The sequence below is a fragment of the Columba livia genome, chromosome 2, assembly GCF_036013475.1.
Source record: "Columba livia isolate bColLiv1 breed racing homer chromosome 2, bColLiv1.pat.W.v2, whole genome shotgun sequence".
Lineage (NCBI taxonomy): Eukaryota > Metazoa > Chordata > Aves > Columbiformes > Columbidae > Columba > Columba livia.
In genome coordinates, this window is record NC_088603.1 from 143,998,849 (window position 1) to 144,023,046 (window position 24,198).

Here is a 24,198-nt window from a genome sequence, read left to right on the forward strand (position 1 = left end):
CTGAGCACAGGCTGCGTGTGCAGTTTTATAGGTTTTTATAGATAGTTTTATAGACTGAGGCACCAAACCATATAGATAACAGAGGGCAGATGTTACCAGTACAATTATGATAGATGCATAGCTATATAAATAGCAAAATGCCTGAGATGTTTTCTGCTCCTTATTACTCAGTTGCAGATTTTTATGGAATGCTTGATTCTCAGACAACACATTGTGTAGTATATTTAATTATTGTATTGTCCCTCATACCTTTCATTGTGATAATTATTGTTGACCCTCCTATTGATTAATGCACATGTGTTAACCTTGTTCATCTGCTCCCCAGAGTTGGCCTACTTGAAAGACATGCATCTATTAGCAGGACTGCGATCTGGGCTGTGTGCATATCCACACAGTGGGTGAGAAAGGCTTCTTTTCCACAAGAAATGATGATGAAATTCTCGATATGAAGTTCATTTGAGGTTCCACATGCATGTCTGCTAATAGGACTTAATGAGCCTGCAGAAACTACCTCCCGCAATAAGTGTTATTCAGCAAAGATTTCCTTTGCATGTATGCTTCCTACAAAGGGCCCCAATTCCTGTTGGGAACTTCTGTTTGCTATTAGAGTGTAAATATTAAATACTGTCTCAAAAATAATTGAGAGCAAATGTGTTTTATGTGCAGTGCAGAGACTGTACCATCAGTAATAGGAAAGGTGATGCATTTATCTAGGCCTCGAAGAGGAAAGAGGACACCAGTGAGTACTGACACACTGATTGTTGCATATACAAAGAGTTATAATTATTAATTTATTAACTTGGCACCAGGATTAGATCCATTACTTATGTAGAGCTCCAAGCTATGCTCTGCCAAAAAGATGAAACCACCCTCCCCTGGCAATGTCAAGACATCTATAATTTAGAGAAATTAGATAGTTACAGCTGAAAAAAAATGCTTAAGATTCCTGTATAAAAAAATTCTGTGTGCTTGTAGGATACCTTCTAAGCACTGGATCATCCCCTGCTGAGGCACAAGAGGGCAGGAAGAATCGTGGATCTTTCCTTACTGCTCCAAGACTGTTTCTATGGAAAATGGAAAATTGCAAATTGCATATTTTAATGACAAAAAGTTGCTCTTCTGTTCGGTAGAAATCAGGGCACTTGAGACCGAGGGCATCTCCTGCGAGGTGCACGCGGCACGTGTGCGGTGGAAATTTCCCACGTACATTTACAAAGCTGTTGTACCGGTAGAAATAGTAAGAAGAAGCTGAGCAGCAGCACTGCCATTGCCATAGTAACTCAGCTCGGGAGTTGATGATGATGATTCAGTTGTTGGAGCCTGCTTTATCTTTTTCCATTTCAAGCTCAAATTTTTGCCCTGCTAAGAAACAAGATATGAAAAGTGAAGTCTTCAGGCTGCCTCAGAATTCATAATGAGATACGATTCCTTTTGATCTCCTCTCCTTTTTGCATAGAGATTTATAGCCTTATCATAAATCATAAAACAATCATTAACTTTGAAACATTTCCCCCCCACACACAGTCTATATACATCTAATAAATATTGAGGAATTAAGTCACTTTTCAGCCTACTAAAATATTTTTACTGTGCACTAGTTAATCATCAGTACCAGGAGGAACACATATTTGACATGGTCCGGTGCTGTCACTCTTTTACTCCTCTTGATGTCTTTTACAAACCAGCAGTATTGCTGCATTACGTATAAAGATAAATTTCATAACGAGTATGTAACGCTGTGGAAAGACATTATACATTCTAAAGGGCCTCAGAAAACCCACAGAACACAGTATTTTCTTAGGCTTTTTCTTGCTCTGCTCCCTCCTGGAAACCAGCAGCTCTTCAGGCAGCCGCAGAGGCTGCAGATTCAGCAGAAGCCCCTGGGCTGCAGGAGCTGCCAAGGCAAAGGTGGGCACGGAGCCAGGCCCCTGGGTCAGACCTGCGGCTTTCTTCAGAGGGGAGCAAGGTATGTGAAGCAGTTTTTATTCCAGGCTTTGCTCCCGAGATCTTCACTCAGAGTGCTCTTGCAGAAAAGTTGGAAGGGAGTGGGGAGGGGGTGTGTTGTAGAGGATCAGAATGTGTTCTGCTGCTGGTTCTGAACCTTCTCAGCGGCGGGGGAGCCGGCCTCTCTCTGCTGGCCAGCAGATAGCTGTGTCCTTCAGCACAGACACAGTGAACTTGCTGCATCGCTGCTGCCACATCTGAACTGCTAAGAGAGAAGCTTCACCTGAGGTTTTTGCAAAGCTTTCTGTTAAATTCGTTTTTGTAACTTTATTTCTTCCATTTGAATGTTCGTAGACATCTGCAAGTACTGTTGTCCAGTTTGCTTTCTTGCTGTGTAGTATTTTGCTCATCAGCTGCCAGAATAACAGCAATGGAACACTCCAGTAAAGGTCTTAGAATCCCAATTAGGTACTCAAATAGCTCCATTCAGAATCAGTCTCTTCAGAAGAAGCAAAAAAAACCCAAAAAACAGCCGGGAGAGAATTGCTTAGAGCTCAGCAGTACATACAAGGTACATACAAGGTTGCACCCTTCAGCACAAGAGGTTTATTCATGCTGCCAGGAGACCGAGCCTCAGCTGAGACCTTCTCTGTAGTACAGACTTGTATGCTGCCTTTCTGATCCCATGAATCTTCCTTCTTTTCTGTGCAGTAGTTCAGCTTCAGCAAGAAGGCTTCCACTCCTAATTCACTGTGCTTTCAGCCAGTCCCTCACCGAGTGGAAGAAAGCAGGACTTGTAGGAAGTCAGAGCCATAGTCTCCTCAGGTGGCAAAAGAACAAAACCGCTATCTTTTTTTTTTTTTTTTGTGGTGTAATAATTAAAAGGCTGAACAATGATTCCTGGGTTATGTGTATTCTCACTAATCACCCTGCGCACCTTTACTGGTTTTATGTTGTCATAATTTGGTAGTGTTTTTTGTATTTCCCCCATTTGTGGGGATGTGTTTCTGCTTCTGCCCTCAGTTTATCACCTGGAGGATGCTGGTCCAAAACCAGGCTGGCTCGTTGCTCTGACCAGGACACTTTCAAGTTTTTGTAACACTGAAAGCACTTGTGGACATTTGGGATGAAAACCAAAGAGGCATTTTGTAACTTTATGTTCATTAGGGTTAGGCAGCTTTCTTGAATTGGAGGGTTTTGGTGCCTAAGTCTGTCTAAATTCAATTCAGGTGGCTGAATTTTTCTTTTAGGCTTGGCACTGGGCTTTCACAGATCAGGGAGACAGAGACAAGACCTTATGCTGCTCCAGGACCATAGCCCAGGTTTTGGGATTGAATCACATCTCTCTCTGAGGTCAAAGGAAATGCTGAGTGGGCTGAGGGCAGAGCTGGGCCCTGTAGTACCACTACTACATAATTTCATTAACACAGACACATAGCTGATAATGCTTCTGTCCATGACCTAGAGAGCATCTGTACTTTGCCAGCTGAGGCCTATGATGTTTTCACATTTTTTTCTCACCAAAAACATGGGAATGATGCTGAAATTAGTTTTTCAGGTTTTGGAAATGGGTAAATGCTGAGAAGATTGTGAAAGAACATGAAGGTGGGGAAAATGAAAATACTGCAAATTGTCAATATTAAAAATAACTGACTTGGAGATCTTTAAACATCTCCCTCCTAACCAAGTAATTAATATGTAGGTTAGCAAGGAGAGTAAAAAGCATTGCCAAATATACAAGATTGTTCATTTGCAATCATGTGTGTCAGGATATTAGTAGGGATAAGACAGATAGAAAAGGTGGAGAAATTAGAATTTGGAGAATTAGAAGATTACAAATAAATCTACATTTAAAATATCAGACTCAAAATGTTTTGGCATAAAAATTACAAATGAAAAATCAGTATAAAATGCAATCAGATAAATGCAAAAACAGAGGAAAGCAAAAGATGAAACAAATATTGAAATATCATATAGGAATTTAATACTTATGAGGCCCACTAGTACGTTTCTTATTTTTGATGGGTGGTGGAAAATTGTAATTTTTTTCTGACTTAGAGACCAGGTGTGCAATAGAATTAAAATCCAAGTGTAAGGTCCTGCACCTGCGTAGGGGCAATCCCCAGTACCCACACAGACAGGGGGATGAAGGGATTGAGAGCAGCCCTGCAGAGGAGGACTTGGTGGTGCTAATGGATGAAAAGTTGGACATGAGCTGGCAGTGTGCACTTGCAGCCCATAAAGCCAATCATATCCTGGGCTGCTTCAAAAGGAGCGTGGCCAGCAGGTGGAGGGAGGTGATTGTGCCCCTCTGCTCTGCTCTGGTGAGACCCCACTGGGAGTCCTGTGTCCAGCTCCAGAGCCCTCAGCACAGGACAGACATGGACCTGTTGGAGAGGGGCCAGAGGAGGCCACAAAAATTATCAGAGGGCTGGAACAGCTCTGCTGTGAGGACAGGCTGAGAGAGCTGGGGCTATTCAGCCTGGAGAAGAGAAGGCTCTGGGGAGACCTTGTAGCAGCCTTTCAGTACTTAAAAGGGGCCGATAAGAAAGATGGGGACAGATTTATTGCCAAGGTCTGTAGTGACAGGAGAAGGGGCAACAATTTTAAATGCAAAGATAATAGGTTTCAATTAGACATAAGAAATAAATTTTTTTATGGTGAGGGTGGTGCGATGCTGGAATAGCTTTCCCAGAGAAGCTGTGGATGCCCCATACCTGGAAGCACTCAAGGGCAGGTTGGACAGGGCTTTGAGCAACCTGGTCTAGAGGAAGGTGTCCCTGCCCATGGCAGGCGGTGGACTAGGTGATCTTTAAAGGTGCCTTCCAACCCAAACCTTTCTATCATCCAATGATCTCCATTCTGACTGGCCTTAGTTCAAACAAGTTCAAATTCTCTGAGCAGAATAACACACAATAGTTTGTTTATCAAATGTGTTGATGCTGTTTTTCTGTTCACATGGGTTGTGTAACATCAGCAGTTCTCACTGAAACATTTCCCAAATGCTAAAAAGAACACCAACTGGAGCTAACCATTTTTATAGCAGTAGTTTACATTAGAGGTCTTTAGAGAATTACCTGAAAAATTCTTTCGTCATCTTGAAGAAATACTGGAAAAAGAAACTTGGGAAAACTATAAATATAATAATGATTTATAGAAAAGAGCAAAAGGGAAGCATTACTTCATATCAATCTTGAGCAAAATAAGAGAATAATTGATTGGAGTCTCTGGCACACAAATCAGCAGTTAAAAATATAACTAATAGCTCTCTGGATGTCTTTATAGGAAGTATATCTTGTAAAAAAAGACTCCTTATATTGAGCAAATAGTAATATTTAAAGAATACAGCCCAATTCAAATAAAAACATCTGGGATAATAAAGCTCTGCCAACAGGATGGGAAACTGTTTTGGAAAGCTATTACGAGAAAAATACTTTGGGGCCATAATAGTGAATGTCTCAATGTGTGAGTCCTCAGCCCGTGGCTGTGGTTAAGAGAAGTAATGCCGAAGAAGTGGAATGTTGAGCTGAAATGGGAGGGATCTTGCCTGTGTACACAGCGTAAGACGTCTGCTGGAACAGTGCGTTCAGTTCGAGTGGGGAAGAGTTCAAGGGAGATGTTATTTTCTGCAAGACATTTATTTAATCTGACTTCTGACAAGAATTGTGTGATCTGTGTGTGCTGGACAGGTCCATGTCAGTACTACTCAGGGAAACGCAAGCCAGAAAGCACCTAAAGCGCTGAACACCCTCAGATGTTTGTGCAGCAGCCTATGACTCGTCTGACTTCAGGCATCTGAAGTTACTGTGTGAAATTGTGAGATATATGGGGGCAAAGCCATGGCAGGCAGGCACCTCCTGCCTGTGCCCACACTGGAGCTGGATGTGTGGGGAAGGGCCTGTGCCCAGCGGCTGCCTGGGTTGAAGCTTCCCTGCCCCGGGTGTCTGAGATCTGTGCCAACACCCGAGATTCAGCTCTGCATCCAAAAAAATTGGGAAATACAGGAAATTTGGGTTGAAGTGCAGTTTGGATCTGCTTTTAAAATACAGTGTAAACACATTCAAAAATCAACCTGTAAACAATTACTAGACTGTCTTACCATAAGAAGCACTCCCATACAATGTTGTAAATGTGCAGTCTTAAGTGGCACAGAAATATCCTACGTGTTTCAGACTACAGCTGTGCCCGAGCTCTAGTAGAATGAAATCTGATGCTGCTATATAAGTCAAATTTATCTAGTTCATAAAATGATTGTACGTAAGAGTACATGTATTTTAGTAATCTTCTGTGAAGATATTGCTTGATCCAGTGTGAAAGTTTAGGAGCTGCCTTGTTATGACTCCTGAAATGCAACCATCTGAGCTAACTGTAGTTTACTCTTCCATATGCCTTTTTTATATAACATAAACTCTATACAGATTTGCAGTAGCACTTGGGATACAGCTGTGCTGAGGTCCTGAAAAAGATGTGGTTGTCCATCTGTTTGTGCTAGATGAGCCCTGAGGTAATCAATAACCCCAGTTGTTTTAGGGTTTGGTATGATATTGCTGAAACATGAATTCTTAAGGAAGACAGATTGTTCTGAGATGGCCGCATGCACACAGACTCCTACCTAGTTTTGAAAGCTTTTTTGGCTTTGGAATAAGTGTTCTCCAATTCTGTCTTGGCTCGGGGGATATCAGCCCACCGTCATTTAAACCGAAGGATACAGGTATGGTGGATTTGGCAGAGACATTTTTTAAATTAAGTCAGTGAGTAAGAAAGTAAGTAGCAGGATATTCAAAGGTTAATTACTTCTGAATGCTGCATCTCCTGGGGTTATCAAGACATTCAGTTAAGTATCTTGCCTTACTTTCCTCAGTACTTTGTGTGTGTTCACATACTACATAGCATTTGCAGCACAGAGTGGGTAGAATGGACTGGAGTGCCATTTGGAGAGGCATAGTTGATGTTTTTAGCTCTATCTGGAGAGAAGTGTCTCTTGATGAATAGGCACTTGTGAAAGGAATTTTGTGACCCCCAAATGGGTGTCTGAGAAGCGTCTGCTCATTTATCTTGCACACCTAGGTGGGTCTCCTTGTTCTGATGAGTAAAATATTTATTTCTGAGCTACTTTTATTCTGTTCTTACACTGAGGGTAGAGAGTGATCTGATTTCAAATGCTATTCTGTGTGGGAGAAACAAAGGACGCAGTGATACCTGTATATCAGAAAGTTTCTCAGCAATTGAAGCACACACTTGCAGAGGTCTTTCTGTGACCCTGAAATTGGTTGATGACATTTAATATGGTTAAGAGGATAAGCTCTCGCTGACCTGGAATCTAACATGGTTCTTATGAGCTCTCCCCTCCAAATCAAAGTAATGCCTTGCCAATTACCACATGCTTCTGGCAAAATGTAATTATTTGAACTAGGACAAATTTCATCAATTTATGGGGACACTCACACAGGAGCAAAACACAAAATGAGAGAGGGTCATGTTAGAGAAGGAGATGAGGTCTAGAATGTTCCCATGGGCTCCTTTGATGAGCCTGAAAAGGCTGCACATGCTGTAGCCAAATGTGACATGATCTAAGAGGTGATGATCAGTCCTAATTCCCTGGGGGCAGACACAAAGTAACGGGGAAAACGATATCTAGGGTGCAGATGTGATCCAGGGCACTGCTGACAAAAATAATATGATTTCCCATGCTCATCGTATACAGCACGAATCCATCTAAACCACCACTGAAGTAAGAAAAACAGTGTAAACATTATACAATTGCCAATGTTGGTAGCTGTTCAACTGAAGGGGAGAGCAGAAACTGCATTAGCAGGCCATTATAATTTGAGCTCATGATAACTGAATTGAATTTTAACTATATTTCACAGAAACAATAATGAAAGATGGTCAAAACATAGGCTTTTTACCTCAGTAGTGTCCTTTTAAATGACAAAATAATGAACAATATTTCTCCCTCCACCTCCAAAGTAGACTTTAAAAAGACTCTTACAAATCTTTTATCCTAGGATTGCCTTAATAACAAATACTAATTAATAATAAAATTTGGGATATGCATGAGTTTGTTCAGTACTGAGGTCCCGTGTCGAACAAGTAGAAATTTATATAAGGATATTCATGTATAAACTGGTTCATGAAAACCTTAATAATACCAAAGAGGAACAAGAAACATTTATTTATTCATCTGTTGGTATAATCTTTGTATTTGTCTTATCCTGCTGACCCTGGTCTTCCTTCTCTCATTTTCACAATACCAATATCTATAAGCCAAGGATCATATGACAGTTACTCTCATCTTTGTGTCCTTTTTCCTTTCCGTGTTTATTGATGTTCTTGGCTTATCCAGCAGTGGCCTCCACATAGATGCTCTACAGACAAGTTTAGAGCCTGGACTAGTGGCAGTGAACAGGGACAAGGCCTTTTGGTCTATTTTTTCAGTATCTATTGCAATGTGGTTTAGAAAAGGGCCTTGAAATGCCACTCCAGGATAAACAATAGATTATAATCCTAACTGGAGTAAATGATAAAGCTTAATGCCTCAATATCAGACAGGCTGCTGGGATGCTATTAATAGTTGGGCTATAAATTCTTCAAGTAATCAAAGAGATCATGTAATCCTTAGTGGCTTTTAAATGGATTTAAATGGATGGATTTTAGCAAAGTGTGTTTGTGGTTCGTGTGTGTGGTTCCTGACAGGTACATTTCTGCTTGATAAAACATCCTCAGTGTGATTGAGTTTTGTTGTTACTATGCTCACATTTCCTTTCAATAAGATAATTGTGCTATCTGGGGCAATTAGAAGGCAAATGCTGCTTTTCTATCTAGGCATCTGCTTTCAGACAATGGTAATATGATGTTTTCCACAACTGTGAGTAAATAACAGTGACACAAAGGCTTGTGACATTTCTGAGAACACTGAATATGCGAAGAGCAGAAATAGAGTGCTTCACATCCAGGAAAAGATGTGTGTTTGTAGGGCTGCTGGAGAACCTTACTGTTGTTTTGAAATGTCAGGAAGAGAAAATCAGATTTTTAATTTTCATTTTGCATTTGATTTGATAATTTTATTTACATTATTGGTTTGTACTTTTTTTTTCTCAAAAAGCAGACATGATAAACAACAAAATATTTTCTACTGCTCCTGAGTTGTCTAGTGTGTCAAATATATTATTGACTTATAGTCTGATTATTGAGTTTAAAAACATGGGTCCAGTTTGAGCCATGAATCTGCATTGTGGGTAACAGCAAAAGACGGCATCAGCCTGCCCTGCCCTTTTCTTCAGCCTCAGCTGCGTTTCGCAGACCTTGCCCGTCTCTGGACAGGGCCCTTCGGCCGTTGCCCGGCACGATGGCAAAACTCCTGCTGAGAGATGTGTTGGCTCCCGCCGTGTTGTTCCAAACTTCTGGAGGCGCCCAGCCAGCAATCCCCAGCTGCACGTGTCTGACACCCAGTCCCTTGGGTCAGTTTAACTGCTAATTGCACCAAATGCCTCCTATTATAGAACTTGAGTTGTGGGGAGCGGGGATACAGCAGGGCAGGGCCCCCTTTGCATCTCCCCCTAAACACCCCACATTAAATAGGTAGTGGGAACCAGATCCTGGCTTCTTTTTTCTTTCACTGGCAAAAAAAGAAATCTGCATTTGAAGGCTGTCACACAGGGGCAGGGCAGGGATCTGTGTCAGTGCAGGGGACGGGGAGGATGCCTGTCAGAACTGATCTTGTGTCCCATTCCCCGCAGGAGCTGCCCTGGGGACGGTGCCACCCAGCACAGCTGGATTCCAGCATCCCCTGACACAGCACAATGCAGGCACGGGGCGAACTTCAGGAAAGGTTAGAGGATCAGTCCCAAATATTTCTGAAGTATGAGTCAATCCTGTGGTCCTCATATAGTCATAATTACCAAAACAGCTGGTATGAATTTCAGAAGATTCTAAATCCTCATTAGTAAAAACATCCATTATTAAAAATTACCTATTTTACATATTTATTTTCCAGTTTCCTTGTACTTTGCTGTATTCACTTAGACGTCAGATGATCAGTGGGCTTTCTAACTTGTTTGGAGGTAATCAATGTAGATTCAGCATCTTAGTTTCAAAGTTGTTCATTTTTCCTTTGTAAAAGTTTATTGAACACATTTAAGTATAGTGACTGGTAAATTTCCTTTAGTATTCCATATACCTCTTAATATTTTTGTTTTTTCCTAGATATATTTATTACAGATATTTTATAAGTCAGTATGAGAGACTATCATTACTCTTTACTGTGGCCTTGCATTGAGTTTATAGCAGCGAAGAGCATCCACTCAACCTGTTCAAAGCACTGGTTCTTGAATCTTCATGGTATGCAAATATAACCCACATCAGCACGTGATCCCACAAATGCGTGAGCCTGATGCAAAGATTGCCAAGAAGTTCATCAGTAGTTGTGCAGTGGCAGCTCTGCAGGATCTGGCCTCAATCCAGTGTTAAAATCGTATCTCTGCTGGAAGATATCTTAAAAATAAAATCCGCATAAACAATATTTAAATAACACCAGTGTTATTTTGTTATGGTATCAACAGAGTTAAAAGAAATGTACTTCTAGCCAAGACTCGAGAGGGCTTGTGACAAGATGAAATATAGCCTGTTGAAACCTACTGTAAGCAAATACCACAAGCTGTGCCAAACAATTATATTAGTTTCACTGTAAAAGTAACACCAAAAAGAAAGAAAGGACTTGCATATTCTTGTCATGGTTGTTTTTAAGTGGTACATCCATGAAGCAGACCAGCAATCATCTGGCTAAAAAGTCATTAACCATAATTTGTTAATGCAAATATTCAATACAAGCAGAAGTTTTAGGGACTTGTTTTTTTAATAGAGAAAAATGGAACTGAATATCAAATCTGCCTCCTAATCTTATTTAGGAATATTTAGAAACCCTGTTGTTATTTAAGAATTTAGTATTCATTACTGTTTAAACACTGACTCCTGTAATCTTACATGCTTACAGACCCCTTTTCTACTTTTCATTTAGAAAAGCTATGGTGTAATGCATCTGCTATTTGCGACAAAGCAGCAAAAATGGGATTAATGTTTAGATCATACCTAGTACATTATAACATTTATAACTCTATAAATGAATTTCTGTGGAGACTGCTGAAGTGGTGAGGTTATATATACTTAAAAACCTCTGGTGAGGGGCACATGTGTCAAAAACAAGTTGTGATGTAGTCTTGCCAAAAGATAGTAAGTTTGACTTAGACTCTTGTCTAAGAAAAAACAAGCTGTCAACTGGTCTGGGATCACATACTCCTGGCTCAGGGCCTTTGATGCAATTTCTCATCAGATACTCTGCTGCTTTTTCAAACACTGTATCTGTGACCTGACCTCAGCCTTCCAGAAACTCCCTTTTCCACTGCAGCAGATGAAACTGGACACGTCCGGAGAATACAGAGCTTGATAACGAGGGGGGATTTTATCTTTATAGTTTGTCAGAGCACGCTGCCAACAGTTTTGATTTCAGGGCTGAGTTCAACTTCATCTTTAAGCAACCCTTTGTTTTTGCCAACTGGGAATCTTCACAGATACTTAGTTTTAGCAATGCTTCAACAGGAATACAAATATCTCAAGGGTTTTATGTTTTTCAAAAGTCTGTGTATTGGTTTATATGTAGCCCCAAATATCATCTATTGAAATGCATCGTACCTCACTAAACATCCATTTGACAGCCTGTCATCAGCCAAAAATATCCACATGACTAACCCCACATAGTCTAATCCTACCAAAAGTTCCAGAATCTTAGTAATTTTTTGCATCACCTAGCAAATAATTCAGTACATTTTCAAAGTTCCCTTATTCATCTTCTCCCGAGTACTGTACAATTTCCCATTGTGGCACAGAGTAAATCATGAGTATGTATATGGAGACCATAAGGCAAAGTTTGAGCTTTGAAAGTGAATGAAGTATTGACACTCTTAACAAAAACTTCAATGCGAACCTCAAGCTTGTGGTTCTGCCTTATCAGTAATTTTTTATTATTTTCTCACTGATCCTATTTTCAAGCTGTAAGAGAGAACTGACAAGAGCTTTCCTTGCTCTGTGTGTTGTTTTGTTGTTTTTTCATTTGCTTTCTAAAGTTAGTCTAAACTACAGTTTCTTCCATGACCTCAGCTAACTTTTAAAATCACACTGGCTTTTATGGGTGCTTTGGCATGAACTAAAAAATTATCTAAGCTTTTTAATCACTTTACTGAAATACATGTTTTTAACAGTGCTTTTATCTGCCAGCTCCCTGTGACTTACTAGGCAGTGTATTTAAATTGTTAATGGCATACAGTTCTTGAAGAGGGCAGAGATCGCCCAGGGCAGTGGTTGAATCACTGTCCCTGGAGGTGTTTAAAAGATGCATAGATGAGGTTCTTAGGGACGTGGTTTAATGCCAGTGTTAGGTTATGGTTGTACTTGAGGATCTCTTCGAACCAAAATCATTCTATGATTCTAAAAATTGTGCAGGTTTATAATTAAGAGCACAACAAATTATAAGAAGTCATTGAGGAGCATGTTTCACACTGCATCATATTTTAGGTTTAGGAATATTAAAATATTAATATCAGCCAACAGTAAAAACCTAAAATACAGAAACTGTTGCATGAAAAAGACCATTACCAGCTCTATAGCTTGACTAATGATACTAGTAACTCCTAATTTCTTATTCTGTTTACATGTACTTGTCCAAATTCATACCATGACAGGCTTCTGATTTGGTTTTGTGCAGTATTTGCGTTTTTTCTATCATGTGAACAATATCATGCAGTTTGGTAAAATTCCATCTTCTGTCTACTTCAATGTGTATGAAACATTAGTTCAGAAATCTGAAGTTCGTTTTAATCTAAGATAAGATAACTGAGGGATTTTAGAAGCAAATAATTTTTGGGTGCATTGTAGGGTGGAAACATTCACTGACAAGGTCCACTTTCAATGACAGGCAACTAATAGCATCAGCAGTGGTGATGTTATTCCTTACCTCTCCAATTAGAATCTCGTGTTCTGTAGATGTCATAGAAAATGTAATTACATCTCCCACTGGGTTCATATTGCAATGTGTCACAAATGTGGTTCATACTCCCTGGTATTTTCACAGTTCTTGGATGATGTGATGCCTTTTCTAACTTTCCTTAGTGATCACTTATTTCTGCTTTTATTGAAGCCCTTGTGAGTTTTCTGCAGCTCCCTGTCAGAAGCCAGTATTCAGTTCCCAATAGAACTAGAAAATATATGAGCAATATGAAATCATACTTGGAATTTTTCCCATTCAGAAAATGCTTTTAGATTAAAGAGTCTGACTTAATTTGATATTTAAAATAACGGTAATATTAAATAAATTTGAATTCACTTTTTTTTCTATGGAATGAAGTAATCAAATGGTATACCTTATTCTGTAATCAGGAAATTTTCATGGGAGTTGATTTAATGTTTCTAATAACGGGTCTTTTTTATCATCCTCCTGCAGGTTCTGGGTCTTGGCAAATTGCATTGTCTTTGAAATAATTCTAAATGCATTTGGAATGTTCTAAGTGGTGCAGATGGCATCTTATGCTGTTGCTTCTAACAAGGTTGTAGGAGAAACATGAGAGAAGCTGTGATTCTGCAGGCAGTGGTGTGCCCATGCATCCCCCGGGGCTGTGTGAAGGCACAGCCAAGCGCTTATCTGGAGACGCTCAGACTTTCTGTCACTACGCATAACAAATCAGATTCCTTCCTATCAGCATGTGTATTTCGGTTTCCTCCTTGTATCAATATATATCAAATAATAAATACTGTTCTCTGAAAGTTATTATTGAAATTATTCTAATAGTAAGAGTTTCAACTATACTTTGTTGTTTCTGGTGGATATGTGTCTAACTTGCTCTTAGAAGTTCTCAGCAATAGTTTCTATAATCTCCTCAACTAAATTATTTCTCCACTCGTAATAATCTTTACTAGGTGTTTGGTATGAACTTTGTGAGCAAAAGTGGTAAACACATTACTTCTTGTCCTGTTCACCATAGATGTGAAGAACAGAATGCCGTTTTTGTCTTTGTAGCAACTTTTTATGCACTTGAATGTTGCCCTCTCCTTATCTCTTAGGTATGCCTAACACTTGTAATTTGTGCAAAATTTTGTTTTGAAGGTCTGACTTCGTAGTCCCCATCACACCTACAGCAGCTCTAAGTGGCATCCAAATGTGGACACGCTATTGCAGTTGAGCCCGTGCGAGCTGAAGAAGTACCTCACGTTTAGTGTCTATAGAAACCATTACGTGGGTTTTTTCTGTTCATATGACAGTGGAGTCAGCTTGTGTTTCACAGCAGTCCCAATCCTTTACTGCAGAATGCTACCTAACAAGTTTTTCTTCATCCTGTACAGCTCGTTATTCCTTCATTAATTTTCATTTGTCCATTTTAGAAAAACATCCTGTTATACCAAGATGACATAATTTCTTAGGATGGTTTTGTATTCTAAGCATTCTCCAAAGCACTGCCAGTCTCATTCAGCTTGGAGTTATGTGCACATTAATAATATACTCCTTAATTCATCATGCACGCTATTAATGGAGCTGCTTGCCAGACCCAGGGCAGATCCCTGAGGACCATGCTGAAATATATGCTGCCATTTTTGCAGCAAACCATTGATAACTGTCGTTCCGATATGATTTTGTAACTGGTTTCGCACCCAGTCAACGATATTTTCATCTCTATTGTGTGTCCTTAGTTTGCTTTGAGAATGCACTGTCAGTAGAGTGTCAGAAGAAGTGCTCAAATCAAAATATATTACTTTAGCTGTTTCTCTCTTACCCAAAGGCCTGTCACCCTGTCACAAAGGAATTTATATTGGCTTGACATAATTTAGTCTTAACTAATCCACATTGGCCGTTAGTCATCTCCTGTTCCTCCGGATGCTTACAGAGATAGTTTGCGCAAAAGTGATCATTTCGGTTAGGACTGGGGGGAACTGAGAGGAGGCCAGCATCGTGGCTGGCTCCCCAGTGAATGTTGGTGGATATTAGCAGAATAAAGTCTGCTTTTCTAGGCTTTTCAGCCCAGTTGCCCTTCAGACTGCAGCAGGGCTGCTGCTGCCCAGGCGGTCAGTGTTGGGGCTGCGTCTGGCACGTTCCATCAACTCCTTCCAATGCGGCCTCAGTCTTCTTAACCTCTTGCATCTCTTTACAAAGCTGAGATCTTTCACAGTTGTCACCGGTGGTAACCACTTGATTGGCAAGTGTTCTTTTAGTAAAATTAAACTTGACAGCATAATTTGTTCATACCCACTGTGTGGTAGACCAACAGTTTGGGTTCTTCTCCTGTTACTGAAGTACTCCATGTGTCCCTTTGCTAAATGCAGCATTTTTTATTCACTTTTATGAGAGTAATACGTTTTTATTGCAATTAAAATCTGTTATCTGATAGTCGTTTTAGAGAAAATTTGCATTGAAGTGTTAGCTGATGCGTTTTTGACTAAAACACAAGAGCTTAATCTGTATATTCATGTCATTCCATTTTAAAACATAAGGTCTGATACATTTTTTTTCAGAAAGTGGGCACCTTGAAGATGAGAACACCATAAACCTATATATATATGTATATATATATAATATATGTATTTTTCTAGGAATAAAGTGTGTATGTGTGCTTTTTTAATAATAAATTCATCAAAATAAATGTAATGAAGCTATTTAATTATATACTTGATTTTATCCCTTAAAAGAAAGAAAATGGGTTTTGGTGTTAGGTAGTAAATGTATAGCATTATTTGAAAAGACAAAGTAATGAATAACTATGGTGTCCCTGCATAGCATTACAAATTATGTCTGCTAACATCACTCCTGCTAAACAGGAGTAGAAATCCTTCCTCCCTATCAAAACCAGAAAATAGGTTGTCTTTAGAAGGAATGTCTTCTGGCAGGTGTTCATCTTATAAGAGAAATGCAGTAAAAATGCTGAAGTTAATACATTTTTTTGAATAAAAGGGAAAAAGCTAGAAGCTAAAATACCACACTGAAAGGTCTTCCATATTAAACAGGCATAAAAGCAATGCTGTGCTGTCAAGCTTTACCTGGAAATTTTGGGGGTAAATATATTTTTTCCCTTTGGCTTTCAAATTCGTATTTATTATAACACAAAAACTTAAGCTAATGAAAGCTGAAGAAAGGCCACAGGAGCCGAGGCGAAAGGGCTGTGTGACTGTGTCCCCTGGCCAGCACTGCTGGCGTGGCAGAGCACAGAGGGCAAGGTCACACATGCTGGGATATGTTTGCAAAATACCTTCTCAGCCTGTGGGAATTTGTAGGTCAAGGGCTTTCCGCAGCAGAGGTGAAGTCATACTTTGCAGGTCTAACTGGATTTTGAGCTATGAATTTTCCCTGTTGTTTTCTGCAGCCATCTCTACACTCTCGAAGTCTGTCACCTTCTGCAGAACAGTGTTCCACGGCTTAATTAGATGCGAGGTGACATCACTACTTTTGATTGAATTTTTTCTTTGACATGGTGACCTAAACACTTGGCATCATAATGCACTAGCACTCAGGCAACTCGCATGGTGCCCTGAATAACCTTGTATCATCAGCAACATTTGTCTCCTCTCTGGTCACTGCTTTTTCCTCTGACCGACTGCTCATTTGTCAGCTGCACAAATCTGTCTGGGATAGAAGAGGCTCCTCTGTCATCCTTAAGCTCTTCCTTCCCCTGCCTGCTGCTTTTCCCCCACCTCTAACACCGAAGAGCTGGGACTGGGGTTGCTGCAGCCACAGGATGTTGCTGGCATGTTCCCCGACTGATCCATGTGCTGCAGCACTGCCAGCCGGCGTTGCCGAGGGGAAGGACATCTGTGTGTCCTACAGACTCAGGCACGGGTGGAAAAGGCACCCGAGGAAGGTTGTAGCTGCTATTCCATTCCCAGAGCTGAACAACGAATGGGCAGCCTTGCTGCCTTTTGTTCTCTCCTGAGATGACTGAACTAATGAATTATATGCGTTGCCTCCAGTTAAAAGTTTACTCTGACACCTTGATGCGTACCAGGTGAGCTGAGTTTCTCCATTTGAAGTCACATGCATTTTAAAATAATTAAGGCCAATTTTGAAAGAAAAAAAAAAAAAAAATAAGTGAATTAATTGTGCCAGAAAAAAGTCATCATGCAGTTCATTTTAACAATATGGCTAAGAACTCCCTTATTTGCTTTGATGGGTCACATGAAGGTGCTTCTACTATTAAGACTGGAGAGCACAGAGAAGGGAGCTCATAAACACTGAGTTATGCATTCTGTGTTTGCTGCTCAAAATAGTTATAAGCCTGGATGTTTTGTCTGCCTGAATGCAATGCCTTCTTTCCTGTTTTTATTCTTTAATTATTCCTACTACTGTTTATCACTTTCTGAAGTCAGGGGATCATATCAGCATTTATAAAAGTAGCAACACCATATTAGTGTATTAGCATTATTTTTTTCATGCATCTAAAAATATCAGAAACATTCTAATTTAAAAGGTGAGATGGAGCATTACTTTATCTAAATACTTCTCATTCCACGAGACTTCTATTTACAGGCTGTAGGCTAGCAAAGTTAATCAATTAGTTCTTTGGAACTTGGATGGCTAAAAGATTTGACTGAGACAGAGTCTTCCCCTGCTAAGTCGCTGATTCAAATCAAAGCTCAGGTTCAGTTAAATATTTTAATAATTTCATTAACTAATAATTAATAGTAATTTTGAAGCTGTTCGACAGTTTCTGTCTTGAAATAAGCGGGGTTGTCACAATCTGGTCGTCAGCAGATCACAGTTGTCCAGACTATCAAATTTGGTAGATGCAACAGAGAAAATGAAGAAAATCACCCAAGCAAATTACTTTTATAGAACAAGTTTTGAGGCAGCAGGAGGGCAGTCTGGCCCATGCTGTGAGCTTGGTGCAACCATGATGGTGAATCAAGGAGCAGCTGCAGCTTTCCTGCTGCTGCGGCCTGACCACAGACCTCACGGGCCACCTCTGTCCCCCTTTTAAATCTGCTCTCAGTGTGACTCGGGGTAGGGATCTGTCAGAGCTGAGGTGCCCCTAGTACAGAGGCGCTAGTCTGAGCATGCTGTGGTCTGTTGGAAGCCTCCTGCAAGCCAAAAGCATAGCATAGTGCTGGTCTGCAACCTCCCACAACGTTTTAAAAGTGAAAAAGTAAGAAAAATAAATGCATATAATTGTTTTTTCTGCAAAGCTGTTCTCAGTCCGATGTCATCTGTCTTGTCTTTTGTAAGACCTTTGACACAGTCCCACATAGCATCCTTGTTGCTAAATTGAAGAGATATGGATTTAATGGATGGACTACTTGATGCGTAAGTAATTTTCTGAATGACTGCATCTAAAGAGTTTCAGTCAATGGCTCAGTGTCCAAATGGAGATCAGTGGCAAGTGCTGTCTCTCAAGGGTCCACATTGGGACCGTTACTGTTCAATATCTTTATTAATGATACAGACAGTGGGATTGAGTGCAGCCTCAGTGAATTTGTGGGTGACACCAAGCTGAGTGTTGCAGCTGATACTCTTGAGAGAATGGATGCTACCAGAGGGACCTTGATAGGCTTGGGAAGTGAGTCTGTGAAGTAAAAGAACGGCAAGTGCAAGATCCTGCACCTGGGTAGCGGCAATCCCCTGTACCAATACAGACTGGAGAGTAAATGGATTGAGAGCAGCCCTGAAGAGAAAGATTTAGGGGTACTGGTGCATGAAAAATTGGACATGAGCTGGCAGTGTGCACTTGCAGCCCATAAAGCCAATTGTATCCTGGGCTGCATCAAAAGAAGCATGTCCAGCAGGTCGAGGGAGGTGATTCTGCCCCTCTGCTCTGCTCTGGTGAGACCCCACTGGGAGTCCTGTGTCCAGCTCTGGAGCCCTCAGCACAGGACAGACAAGGACCTGTTGGAGAGGGGACAGAGGAGGCCACAAAGATGATCAGAGAGCTGGAACAGCTCTGCTGTGAGGACAAGCTGAGAGAGTTGGGGCTGTTCAGCCTGGAGAAGAGAAGGAGCCCTTACTGTGGGATTTCAATAAGGGGAATTTATAAGAAAGACTCAGAGACTTTTTACCAAGGCCTGTAGTAACAGGACAAGAGGCAACAGTTTTAAACTGAAAGAGAGTCTGCTTAGAGTTGACATAAAGAAGAAATTTTTTACGATGTGTCACTGTGTCACCACAGTGGTGACACACTGGACGAGGTTGCTCGGAGAAGTTGTGGATGTCCCATCATTGGAAGTGTTCAACAACACTTGCGCTTTTTCAACAACAATGGGGCTTTAAGCAACCTGATCTAATGAAAGATGTCTCTGCCCATGGCACAGACAGGTCCCTTCCGACCCAGACAGTTCTATCATTTTGTGGTTCTATGATTTTCTGCAGAACCTTTAAACAGGTGAATGGGTAAGGCAGATACATAAATTCACTTTTAAGATTAGAGGATGTTAAATCTTTTCCAAAAAACAGATTAATCCATCTCAACAAAATCTCAGACCTGAAGAAGATCTGGGTGTGTTATTTGCCTGCACTTGTAGTATGAAAGGAATAGAGTGGGCAGTCAAAATTCTGAATTAGCAAGGGAGTGAAAAGATGATATAACAGAACAGCAGAAAAATTTTAATGGACTTTGGTTTACATTTTGAGTAAGAAAAGTACCCAGGGAGCTGTGTGACAGACTGTGTTCTCCAGCACCCTCTCCTGGTTGGCTCAAGAGCGGCATTACAGCCTTGAAGTGTCAGCTCCTTTGGAGGAGGTGAAGGTGACAGACCGTATATACATACATTGTGAACGGAAAGTCAAAGTAGGAATGAAATGGATGAGGGAATCAAAGTTATTTTCCTTTTTCCCAGCAACCCCGAGCCTACCTACAGGATTGGAGTTAAATTTGTCATAAATTAATATTCGTGGTCAGCTTACTGGGCTGTGTGGGAAATGAAATAAAACAATTGCGTCTTCACAGGCTCAGAAACAGGTTCAGAATACGCACCTGGGGCATGTTGAGAAGCCACAGTGCTGGTGCAGCAGAGGAAAAGGCAAACCAGTCGGTTCAAACAAGTCCACCTGCCCCTGCCTTGCCCAGCGGTGGAGCTTCCAGTCACTAACCACAGCATGGGGCTTTTAGCTGTAATTCTGGAAGTGGTGGGAGCGGTAAAACAGAACCCGTGTACTGCCAACGTCAGTCTCATGCCTAACATGAATAATTTCTACAAAGTGTGTGCAACGGAGAGAAAGAACACTTTCTAATCAGGTAACTGCTGGCTTCAGTTGCTCATATACTCCTAAAAAGCAACAACTATATATTGATCTTTCGTTTCATTTGGTGCATGCCGTTGCCAAAGTGTTATGAAATGAAAGACAAGGCTCTTAACATCAGGCAGTTTTAAGAAAATGTCAACAAATTCTAAATTGTAAATATATGTCAAAGAAATGGAAGTTAAATGTTTTTCATGACTTCAAGGTATTTTGTAGAGATGTTTCTATTTAAAGATGTATATAATATTTAAGATTAAATGATTGTTATATTAAAATATATATGCAAATAAATACACATACAAAAGATTACATCTAAAAGAAAGAAAATATGCATTTAAATTATTAGGATGACGTAATTTTCAAGTCTTTTGACAGCCAGTTTCCCGTAACAGCAAGATTAAGCCCAATGGATGGCATTAGTGTATCAGAAATTTGCTATCTTTGATTGGTGGCTATTAAACATCCTTAGAATATTGGTCTGAAGAATAACATATAAAAAATGAAAGTATGTTGTTTACTGAAATGGCACCTCAGTGATTTCAGACAGGTATTGCAGTTCACATCTTTCCTAACTGAATCCATATGATGATGCTTATATTTGTCCCATGGTCCAGTGACTTTAATTCAGCTATGGGCATAGGAAGGGCTGCACCAGGAAGAACCACACTCCAATGCCATGGAGATATTTCAGGGGAACTACCACCGCTGATGCTTGGAAAAGGGAAATGTCCAGAGACAGTCTAGCCCTGCTCAACTTCGGGAAGGGGCAAGCAGCATGATGAGCTCCATGACGCCATCCAAGTGGAGAGATCTCTCAGTGATCTTTGCAGTGGGTGGTGGGTTCCTGTGGTTGTACCGCTATCTTCTCTAGCTTCCCATAGCTCGTAGCTACTGACATCTTCAAAGTGTCTAACAAAAAATCAATTGAGTTGACTCTTCTGTAAATAGAACTGTTTCAGTTCTTTAAGTGTCTCCTGATATATAAAATTTACTTTGGACAAAGGCTTTAGGTGCTATGGGAGGAGGGAGGCAGATGAGATGACCTAAAAATTATGTTTCTGATAAATGAGAGATTCTGAGAAATTTTTTAAATGAGCAGTGTGTAAATTGCAACTGCAGTTTTATCATTTTATTTAGCAGTATTGTAGTCATTTTGTCTTCAAACAGATGTAGTAACTTTGGTCACAATTTTTTAACAGGAAATGCTGAATCTGAAGTAAAAATATCTGTATCCCTAAATTCTTCAGTGGTTTGTGTAACTTGTGAGATCTTAATATCAATAGAAAATCCTATAAGCACATATACGTATATGTAAAACTCTCTCCATATGCATATACAAATACAAAGTCAATTCAAGCTGGCATAAGAAAATGAACTTTTTTCAGAATCATTAGATCAGTCTTGCACTCAGACTAATTATAGTCGCACACCAATGTCTGCAGACAGGTTAATTTGACAGTAAATCACACCCCTTGTGCTGCATGAACAATGGGAAAGAAGAGATTTTTCCTACTGCATATCTATTTCAACTGTTGGAGAAGCTGTTACTATGTGAGTAGGAATAAAAATTTTAGAGAAATCACATTTTTTGTAATTGTGCAGGGGAAGAGTAAGTCCCTTAAAGATTCACCTACTCTGGGGTTAGGGAGATGAATGCAACTGTCAAATGCATTAATTACTGATCAGCCTCAAGGGACCAAGCTGGTAGCAACAACTGCTTCATGAGACAGGTGACAGGTTGAAACTGAAGAGCTCAGAGACCAGGCAGAACCTGGCTCTGACCAGAGCTGCTCAACACACCAGCCTTGATGGGCTCCATTGGAGACCCTGATCTGTCTCAGCTGATCTTTCTTGGTGGGCAAGAGCTCTGTTCATTCTTTTAATAGACTCTGAGATTGCCTATGAGTTGTGCTAGAAATTTTTGCTGATCAAAATAAATGTAAGAATTAAAACTACATGAAGAACAGAGTATAGTTAGTGGCAATTAATTTGATAACCTAGGGTGCTGCAGAATTCCCTGCAGTAGTTAACATTCCTTTGCCAAGCTTTCAGTATTGAGATAGAGGGTAATAACTTCCATCTCATCCAACACTTAAATAAAAACTGCAGTGTTATCATTGAATTAATATAAAGCATTATACATCAGGTTCTATTTTAAGGATATTTTTTTGTGTTTGGTTTGTTTGTTTGGGTTTGTGGTGGTGTTTAGTTAGTTAGTTAGTTAGTTTGTTTTGTGTGTGTGTGTGGTGTTTTTTTGGTTTTGTTTTGTTTTGTTTTTTAATAATGATCAGATCTGTTACACCTTGCTTCTAAATCCCGCATATGCATTCAAACCAACAGCACTAATGCTTTTCAGAAATACTGCAGAAATGTCATTCAGGAAAAAAATGCAGTGCTACTCTCAATTTTACAGAATTTAATGGTATTACAACAGTTTCCAGGCTCTCAATTTTGAAATAAATTCACGGAAGTACTACTATTTGAGTGACCACTGTACTTCACACAACTTAAATTAACTATTGTTATTTAGGGTCGAAGTCAATCTCATGAATAATATTGTCAATTATATTCTTGCTTAGGTTTAATGATAAATGATCTTTCAAATCTTACTGTTCTACAGAACTGTAGTAAAAGTTCACTCAATTTGAATGTCTTGTCTGCATGCTAAATTCCTCTTTCTGTAAGATTTTAAAGGATTTAAGATGAGTTTACTGTTCAGGTGCTCTGCTTCTAGGCAACATGAGCCATACAACCTTTGAAATGCATGCAGAGGAATTTACTGCTTTCTGTGGAAAGCACTGCGTGGAGTTTTTGGTGTATACATACCAGCAGTAGTGCTGTGATAATAATTAAAGTGGTGGTTTGATGTAGACGTTTGGTAATCACATAGTATTTATAAAAAATGCAAATAAGATTCTGATGCAAAATGTTTTAGGTTATTTACTTTAGGAAGAGGGAATATGAAAAAAGAAGCAGTATTTCACATCCATATGTCTTCTCCAGTATCTAGTGTGAGATACTGGCTGCCCTTTCGTCTTGTGTGAATGGGGACAGTGGAAATAAGGAAAAAAATATGGAAAATGACACATGAATATAAAAATATGATGCTCCTTTGTCCATGCTTCACATTTAAATTCTCTCACACAACTGTATTCCTTACACAGTTATGGAGAGCACCTTAGGTAACTGATTGCTTTTCTGAGAGACATGGTCAAAAATCTTGTTCCTCAGATCCTTAACTACCTGGTCTCTCTCCCAGATTTTCTGAAATTTTCAGCAAGAAAGCATCCATGGATCCTTCACTCCTCTTGAATAGTCTATGCACAACCATCCGAGATTTCACAGTGTGCAGCTAATCAATGTCTACATCTGTTTTGCAACCCACAGTCTAGATCTCTGGCTCTGAGGACAGACTTAGGGAAGCGTGTCCTCCCTCTGTCTCCTCACGAAGAGCTGGTGGCTCAGATATGTCCTCCCTCTGTCTCCTCACAAAGAGCTGGTGGCTCATATGGTTGAGTACATTAGCTAGGAGGTGGTGGTACCTCCTTTACCTCAGCTGGGGGCTCTTCCACAGCCAAGGAACGGACAACATCTGAGGACTCTGCTAATTCTCAGTTGGAGCTTCTCCCAAGCCCATTTGCAGTAACCGTTCAAACAGTTGCAAAATATCAATTAGAGCTGGAAAAAACATGCCTGTCTAAACAGAGATTAATTTCCGAAATTCTTTTCCAACCTATCTATTTTATTGGAGAAGACTAAAAACTAGGGGTTGAATGCTTTCCATGAACACAGAACTGAACTAATCTGTCACATTATCTAGAGACAGAACTTTTGACAGAGGCACATAGGATCTGCTGATGGGTAGTTAGTCCAGTCTGAGTCAGTTTTCCTCTTTTATGCTAGTTTTTCATTGATGCAATTTTCTGCATTCATTGAGAACACTCAAAATATTCATAGATGCAAATGAAGGGAAAATAATTTCTGTTGCCATTTTC

At 40.0% G+C, this 24,198-nt stretch overlaps 1 long non-coding RNA gene across 1 annotated transcript; it reads left to right on the forward strand.

The window, feature by feature from the left end:
- The first annotated feature begins 3 nt into the window (after nt 1-3).
- On the forward strand, nt 4-23,193 carry LOC135578688 (uncharacterized). Its single transcript, XR_010470725.1, has 3 exons — nt 4-1,966; nt 9,684-9,775; nt 13,436-23,193. It is a non-coding gene; the product is annotated as an uncharacterized LOC135578688 (long non-coding RNA).
- Nucleotides 23,194-24,198: the final 1,005 nt, after the last annotated feature.